Source organism: Carlito syrichta, unplaced genomic scaffold, assembly GCF_000164805.1.
Source record: "Carlito syrichta isolate Samal-C Ts95f unplaced genomic scaffold, Tarsius_syrichta-2.0.1 Scaffold315555, whole genome shotgun sequence".
Lineage (NCBI taxonomy): Eukaryota > Metazoa > Chordata > Mammalia > Primates > Tarsiidae > Carlito > Carlito syrichta.
The window spans coordinates 194,125-202,788 of NW_007259651.1; positions in this window are offsets into that span (position 1 = coordinate 194,125).

The window sequence follows — 8,664 nt, forward strand, 5'->3', positions numbered from 1 at the left end:
GATTTGAAAATGGAAACAAGTGGTATAGTAGTAGTGCTTCCTTCAATTTTTTTTTTTGATTTGGAGTCTTACTCTGTCACCCAGACTGGAGTGCAGTGGCACGCTCCCGGCCACCACAGCCTCGACCTGCTGGGCTCCGGCGATTCTTCCGCCTCAGCCTTCAAAGTAGCTGGAACTACAGACACATGCCACCACACCAGGCTAATTTTTGATTTATTGTAGAGGTGAGGTCTCGCCAAGTTGCCCAGACGGGTCTCGAACCTGCTAGCTCAGGCAATCCACTCACCTCAGCCTCCCAAAGCGCGGGATTACAGGCTGAGCCACCGAGCTGCCTTCACATTTTTTATCACATTTCAAGCAGAAGAGAGACTAGACTTTTTCTGTATTTCCCAAAGAATAGCATCATTAGTATCATGGCCCCAAAACAAAAAACTTAGAAACTGATTTTAGTACAGTATAAATAAAAAAATGAAAACAACATAACAACAACAACAACAAAAAGACTAGCAATGCTAAAAGACTAGTTTCCTTCAAAGGTTTTAAATTGCTTATCTGTGAAGGTGTTTGAGTCTAAAGAGATTGGGCAGTCCTTCGGCAAAGATATTAAGAGAGAATTTAAACATAAAAGTGAACTTTAAATCAAATACCCTCTAATGTTCTTTTCAACTTTGAGATGATAAAACCCAAACTTTAGTCATTTCTCTGAGAAGAGAGAGAGAAAGATGAGAGAGAGAGAGAGAGAGAGAGAGAGAGAGAATGAATAGAGTATATAATTTTGGTTGAAGGGGTCTTTCTAATACTCCTAATCAATAATAAACAAAAATCTTTCAAAATCAATTAAAGAACTATTGATACAAATAAATGCAAAAACTCACTAAGCAATGATTTAAAAGAAATATGCTATCGTATAATTTATAGAAAGAGCTCTTTAATCTCCATATCTATGATTTTAAGTGATTCTTTAGGATTTCAGCATACCTTAAGAGGCTCCCTACATCAGGATTTTTGGGGAATTTCTTGATAGACCTAATCCCAAGTTTTCAAAATCAAATTGTTGAGAACAGAGTCAGATGACCTGCATGTAATATGAGGACAAGTTCTAATCTCAGACAGAAACAATATGCCTGATATAATGCAAGAAAAAATATACTACTTTACAAATGAGCAAATAATTTTTGAGTAATTTGAAGGTCTATGACCTCATGTATAAAACCTAAGACCTTGCCTCACATTCAAAAAAGTTTGTATCCCTATCAGAAGATTAAACTTCTTCAGAAGATTAAGTTGCTATTTAGTTAACAGAAACTACTTTAAAATTTTCTATCATATGTATTAGGAAAACGAGGCTGAAGTTTATGAAAAACTCAATATTTGGAAGTATTTTCACAAATTAAAAAGTACTAGATATATGTAGAATAAACAATTCAAAAGATCTGATATAGAACATGCAGATTATAGATAATAATGTTTTGTATTCAGGATTTTTGCTAAATAAATAGATTATAACTGCTGTAGCCCCGGGAGGACAGGGAGGGAGGGAAGAATGGGTAACTATGTGAATTGATAGATAAGTTAATTTGTTTTATGATAATGACCATGTTACTATATACATGTTTTACAATATCGTTCTGTATACTTTAAATATACACAACAAAATTTATTCTAAAACGGTTTCTAAGAGTCTATCCTAAAGAGAGAAAAATATTTGTTCACAATGCTTTAATATAGTTGAGGAATTACTAAAGTAACTGCATGGTGGGTGGGGACAGGGGACTGAAGTTAGGATGTCTAAAGCAGAGTTGACTAGTCTGGTCCTAGGGTGTTTTACTGCTGAGTGAGCCCAGCTCATCAGGGAAAGACATGGTGCAGACACTGTCTTATGGGAAGATGGACTCCCATCTAGCACCTGTGCTTTTTCCAGTTTGATGTTTGGTTACCTGCTCATGGGGACTCCGGCATCCACAGGTTGTCTCAGATTTTGTTTATGTCTCCCAGAACCAAGGCTTGGTCCTGTTATGGGCTTTCATGACAAGATGTCTTCATACAAAGAAACATTTTATGACAATTGGGCCATATTAAATGTCAAAGAAGTCTTGGGAATAGTAAAGTAGTTCATCTTCCACAGAAGCTCCCTTACTTTCCTTCTCTCTCCATTCACAGAATTTGGATATATTTGCAATTTGTCTTTTATTCTAAATGAACTTGTCATGAGATTTATTTTAAATGCAGATAATTCCATCTATTAAAGGATTCCCAAACAAATATTGTTTCCAAACAAGAATGGGAGTTCTCATGAGGCATCATTTTTTGCTTGTTTGTTTTGTTGTCTTTTGTTGACTTTCCAGAACCCAGAAATTTGCTTGGAACATAGTAATTCCTCAACAATTAGCTATTGATTGAATTAATGAGTAGAATGTCTTGTCTATTACTTTCTTATAAGAGGTCATACTTACCTGATTTACTGACCTCTCCTTGACTTTCCTTCTCCAGAATGAGAGACTTGTCACTGGTGCAGGCCACTTCATAATGTTCATCTTCACTGTAATCTAGTGAGCTAAGAAAGATTCCTGGTCCTCTTACGTGTCCAAATAATAGAATTCCTACCTAATCCCTCTAATAAACACACACACACACACGCGTGCGCGCGCGCGCGCGCACACACACACACACACACACACACACACACACACACACACACACACACACGTGCACCAGAGCCCTGGACTAAGTCCAGAGGACTTTCTAATGATGGGGAAAAGAATGGGTTCTAGGAGGAGAGTGGTGGGATGTGATATGCTTGGTCTTGTTTTCTGAGGCTACCCCTTGTTTCTCATTTCTGCTCCTCCTTTTTTATTATTTATGTATTTGTTGATTTTTAAGAGATAGTCTCGATCTAGCATCCAAGCTGGAGAGTAGTGGTGTGATCGCAGTTCACTCCACCTTCCACCTCCTGGGCTCAAAAAATTATTCTACTTCAGGCACCCAAGTAGCTGGGCCTAAAGGTGCACACCACTTAACAAAACTATTTTTTATTTTTATTTTTTACTTTCTGTAGAGATGGGGTTCTCACTATGTTGCTCAGGCTGAAATTGAACTCCTGGCTTCAAGCAATCCTCCTGCCTTGGCCTCCCAAAGTGTTGCTTCTCTTAAGAAAAATATCTCACTTGCAATTTTCTGTGAACTCCTTCCACAATAACTCAAGTAGACTTGAATAAATTCCCCAGGTATTACTCAACTTATCTTATGGTTTGTTTCACTTCAATATTAGTCCTCTTCTTCCTTTGCCAGCTATCAATTTTGTCATTTTTAGTCTGATACAAGTTTTTGTTGCTGTTATTGTTGTTTTTCTGGGAACAAGTACTGCTCCTACTTCTCCAATTGGAATGCTTCTCTTTCTCTGCACAAATTTCTGTGTGCTATTTTAGAATTGGGGTTTTTTTGCTGTTGCTGTTGTTCATTTGTTGTCTATTCCACAGTTTCTTGGATGTACAGAATGGATGGAGAGTTATTTCTCTGACCACTGGAGCAGAGTAGGCAAAATGATGTAATTCAAGGATGTGCAGTGCTCTAGTTGGTTTTCTAGATATGTCACCTACTGAGAGTTACAGCTTCTCTATGTCTTATAAGTGTCGTAAGCAGCTAAAGTCAAGCGAAAATAAGAAGGGACATGAGAGGATGAGAGATGTAGGAAGAGAGGAGGCTGGCAGCAGCCATTCATGGGTCATTTTAAAAGGCAACATTTAGAGGCAGACTAAATGTCCCTTATCTAATTCCTAAAACTATAGTAAGATTTGTTTGCAAGGGTTTCTTATCATCATAAAATTCTATACTGCTGCATAGCAGATATAATTTGATTTTTGTTCCCTGAAAATAATTTCTTGGCATGTAGTATAAGTCTTTACACTTTAAAAATTGTTTTACCACTCATCTCCAGGATGGTTATTTTACAGTCCAATATAAATGTAATAATCTGAATAAGAATATATGGAGCTCTGACAATTTTATAAACAAGAACTCATAAGGATATCACTTCACTAATACTAATGCAGTAATTCTTTTAGTATTGAAGGTTACAAATCCTTGGTAATAGAAAAACATAAAACCTCTCATTTTGGCTTACCATGCAGCATTTTCTGAGATTTCTTGCTTGCGCCACTACTCATGGAAGAAATATTCGTTTTATAATGAAAAGACCTTACAGCAAATCTGCAATCACCAGTTTGTGTACATAAGTAATATCGTCGTGGATTTCTATCCAATAGCTCACACTCCTTCAGCTCCATTGGGCCAATGTAGAAATGGATGTTATATATAGTTTTACCAAAATACACTCCTAAATTATAGAGTCATAGCTAACCATGACTCACGTAGTGCCCATTCCTTACTCCCCGTGTCAGAGATGTTGCCGCTGCCATTGTCATGATAAATGCTGAAAACAAAGCAACAACTCACACACAGACTCTAGTTTTTAGACAATAAGTAAGTTCAGAAATAGCAGCTGGGAAGTTTAAGAACCTGGAAAAATAATTTTATGTGTGGCTGACTTCCCTATGTGCTGAAATTGAAACCCTTCTATCCACTTAGGCCAAAGAGAAATCCATCTCCCTCTGACAATGCTTTATGATGTATACTTCACTTTGATTTCCCAACAATTCCAAAAAATGAGATTATCATAGAGGTGTACAATCATTAACTAATTTCCACTTAGTCATCACTTTCCGACAATATTTATGCCCAGTAAAAATATTAGTAAGACGCTGAAAAAATAGAAAATTTGGTGTCAGAAGAGAAGAAAGAAATGCATGCATGTAGTTAGGATAAACTTTATTTGTGAAACAAGTGTCAGATTATTTTGTCAATCTAATTATTTAAACAATGATGTTGCATTAATTATTATTTATTTGGTTACAATATTTTTTGGTGATCTCTTAATATTTGTGCCTAACTTACCTCACTGTAGTCCTGGTCCTGAGTGCCAAAAATTAATTGTACATATTTGGAATTGTTTTTGGTGGCCAGTCTTGGATTCAGGCTACTGAATATACCTTTTTCCATCTTTTCATCTCATTTAAGCCACAGGGCTCCTTGAGTACCCCATACCAATTTGTCCACTATTAGTAATGGACTATTTAAATCAATAGATGCACATCTTACCATTTCTATTATTATATTAATAACATTATTTCTATGGAAAGTGTGTTTTAAGCTCCAAGTAATCAAGTAATTATTTTTAGAAGTTTTATTTTGGAAGATGGAGGAGGGAGGACCGATATTTTCTCTCTCTCTTTCTCTCTTCTAAGAGTCTTCCTTTAGGAACCAATAGCAATTGCCTTTTGGAGAGAGTCCCATGGTTGGTTTGAGGGCTGCATCATCTCCTGGTGGTGTTTTCATGCAAGTCTGTTATGACCACCCTAGAGTTCAGATCACCGTATTTTGGGAGGGAAGCAAGTTAATGCTTGGCTTAGAAAATACAATTTCATGAGTGTACATGGTTCCCCTAGGAAGAAAATATTGACAGTTGGGGGTGGGGTGGACAGTGGGATCCAAATAAATCAGGAGATTGGCAATGCTTCCATGGTGACATTGATTTACCAGGTGGTAAACCACACAGCTCCTCTTTCAGTTAAAATGGCTGAGTCTAACCCCTGTTTTTGGAAATACTCCCTGGGGTCTTTCATTTCAACCCTTGATATTATTTCCTTTGAGAGTTGAAATTTATGTCCCCTCCCCTGAAACTGGGCAACCTTTTGTTTCAACCAATAAAGTATGATGGAGTTGATGCAATGTATTTTCTATGTCCACGTAAAAAAGTGACTCAACTCCTGCTTTTCCTGTTGGTGTCCTTTCACTTCTGTCTCCTTCAGTTGCCATGCGATGAGGCCAATTGCCCAGAGACCACATGGAGAATCTCTGAGATCCAGGGGAAGTGAGAGAAAAAGAAAGAATCATATCTAGTCCTCAATTATTCATCTTTCCACTGTTCCATCTCCAGTCACATCTGGAGGCAGCTATCTGAGAAACTCGAGGCCAGAATCACTAAGAAGAGTATTTCCAGAATTTTTGTTCCACAGAAACTATATGAGAAAATAAAATTATCATTGTTCTAAACCTAAGTTTAAACCTATATTTTGAAGTGATTTATTTCAGAGAACTGCATCATCAGAACATCTAGCTTCCACTCTATGATGTCAGCCCCTAAAGACTACCGAATCTCTGCTATTTCTTTATTCCCTTTAGTTGGTCTACTTGGGCCAATAGACATACACCTTTACCAGATCTGGCAAATGGTCAGAGGAAGAAAATAGTTGGCAATCATAAGTTCATTTCAAATAATTTTTTCTTTCTCTAAATTTTTAGTTTGTCAAACCTTTGTTGCTTCATTTGGTCTCTGTTGTCTTTAAAAAAATTTTTTTGGGGACACTTTATCATTTTTTTCTAGTTATTGCAATAAGATTTTGACTTGCCAAGATCAAATCTATCCTACTCATATTTCATGTTAAAGGTGAATCTCCGAGCATTTCCTATTCTCATTTCCAGTTTAGTGATTCTATCACATCACAATTTGGAACAAATATTCCACACTCATATATATATAGTTTGGATAGCACTATGGTCACAGTGATATTCAACAATGAGGCATGTAGCACTTTTTATAGGATGAGTTTGCGAACCTAATTGTCAGTTTACACACACACACACACACACACACACACACACACACACACACATACACATACATATATGTGTAATTTTTCTTTATTTTATTGTAGTACCTTGCATGCTAATCATTAAAGACCCTAGCATCCCTTGACTCCAAAATAGAGTTATAAATCTTTTATTTCTTGTCTTAAATAACAGATTTGTTTTTTCTAAATTTTATCTTGTTAGAGTGCTATGAAACTTTATACCCAGAGCAAAATAGAAGACTTAAGAAAAATTATCACAATTCTCAATAGCCCAGATGAACCATATGCCTTCATGTGGCCAAACACTATAGTACATCTGGAATGTTGTAATTGACATAAGCCAGTGATGTTTCTCTCCTGGATTTAGAAATACAAATACTAAGAATCTGGGAGTTCTGTAAGGATGGGGGAGGACACGTATCAGTAAGCATTCTTAAAGCCAAACAACATATATAAAGCTACTCTTAATTTCAAATAAAATATATTGGAAAGCTATCAATAGACCCACATAATTTATCATCTAGCTAACCAGTTATAGAAATGGAATGAGACACAAATCAAAGAATCCCTATAAACCCAAGAATTATTTTTTTAAAGTTATTTTTGAGTTATTCCTCTCCAAAATCACACTTGAAAAATAATAATATTTATCTTTAAGTAATGTACACGTAAATATTAGAAGTTTCCCAAATAGCATTTTAAAAATAATTAAAATTTTAAAAGTTTAACTACAGTTAATGAAAAGTGAATTTGACCAGTTTTTTTTTTTTTTTTTTTTTACCTATTCTGAGTGTAGATGGTAACATACTTCACATCAATGGCTGACCTTGACTTGGCTTAGGGGAGTTAGATGAAGCTTTCATGCTTAACAATCTGTTAAGAATTATATTTTTGTAGTCCAAACTGCTAAAGTGTTAGAGTTCATATAACTCATATCTAGATTTCAAAATCCCAATATTTACTTCTACAGTCACATCTCCCAAAGCACAAATAAAGAATATATCCCACTGTATATGTATTTTCCATGTAAGTGGGGAAAAATGTCTATCTCTATTGAAATCTGAAGACTTTTGAGTTTTATATGGGCTTATTTTACTTTAATAAATAGAAAATTTGTCTTTTTCATAGCATGATTGGTTACAAGGAAAAGGAAACCTAACCAAATGAGCTTTGGAGAAAAAAAAAAAATTTTAACAATGAATAAAGAGATGACACCCATGTACAGAAATAAAGTATAATATGAAATTGAAATATAATCAAATCATAGGTTGATAAGAACCTGTGGTTTATCAATATGATTTCTCATGTTTGCATGATGTTTAATTACCTTCACTCCTCTGTAGAGACTTGCTTCTGCTTATGATATTATTAGTATTTGCTGCCTATTAAACTGATTTGCACATTTATCTAGCTCCTCAAAGTCCTTACTCTGTCCTCAATTTTTTATAACTCTCAAAATCTGGTATCCAATACTGTCTACCTTTCACAGACTTGGGCGTGTTTCCAATTAACAGCATAGAGAATTTTGTTGACAGCTGACTACAGCTATTTTAATTATCTAAGCCTCAACAATTAGGCTAGGGGTAAATGTTTTTCAATTACCAATAAATAAAACACAAATTAGACCTTTATCCATCTCCTTAAATTTGAAGACTATTATGGAGCTTCACTCATGTACCTTTAACAAAGGAAAAGTAAGTGCACAGTAGAAATTTTACTTAATCAAGTTCTATCAATATTTTTTGAAAAAATACCTGCATTGAGTTGAGAATTAGGCTTCAACCCATATACTAATTAATAAAGATCATTAGAGTGCAATGTTGAGAAAAATGCTAAGGCTTAATCTGGATTCATTAGTCAAAGGCGATATGTGAATTAGTGATGAGGCCCTTGGGCATGCAAGATTGAGAAAGAGGCTTAAATGCCACACGTTGGCCGTCATACACAGAAAGTGAACAAGTGATAGAAGAATGTAATT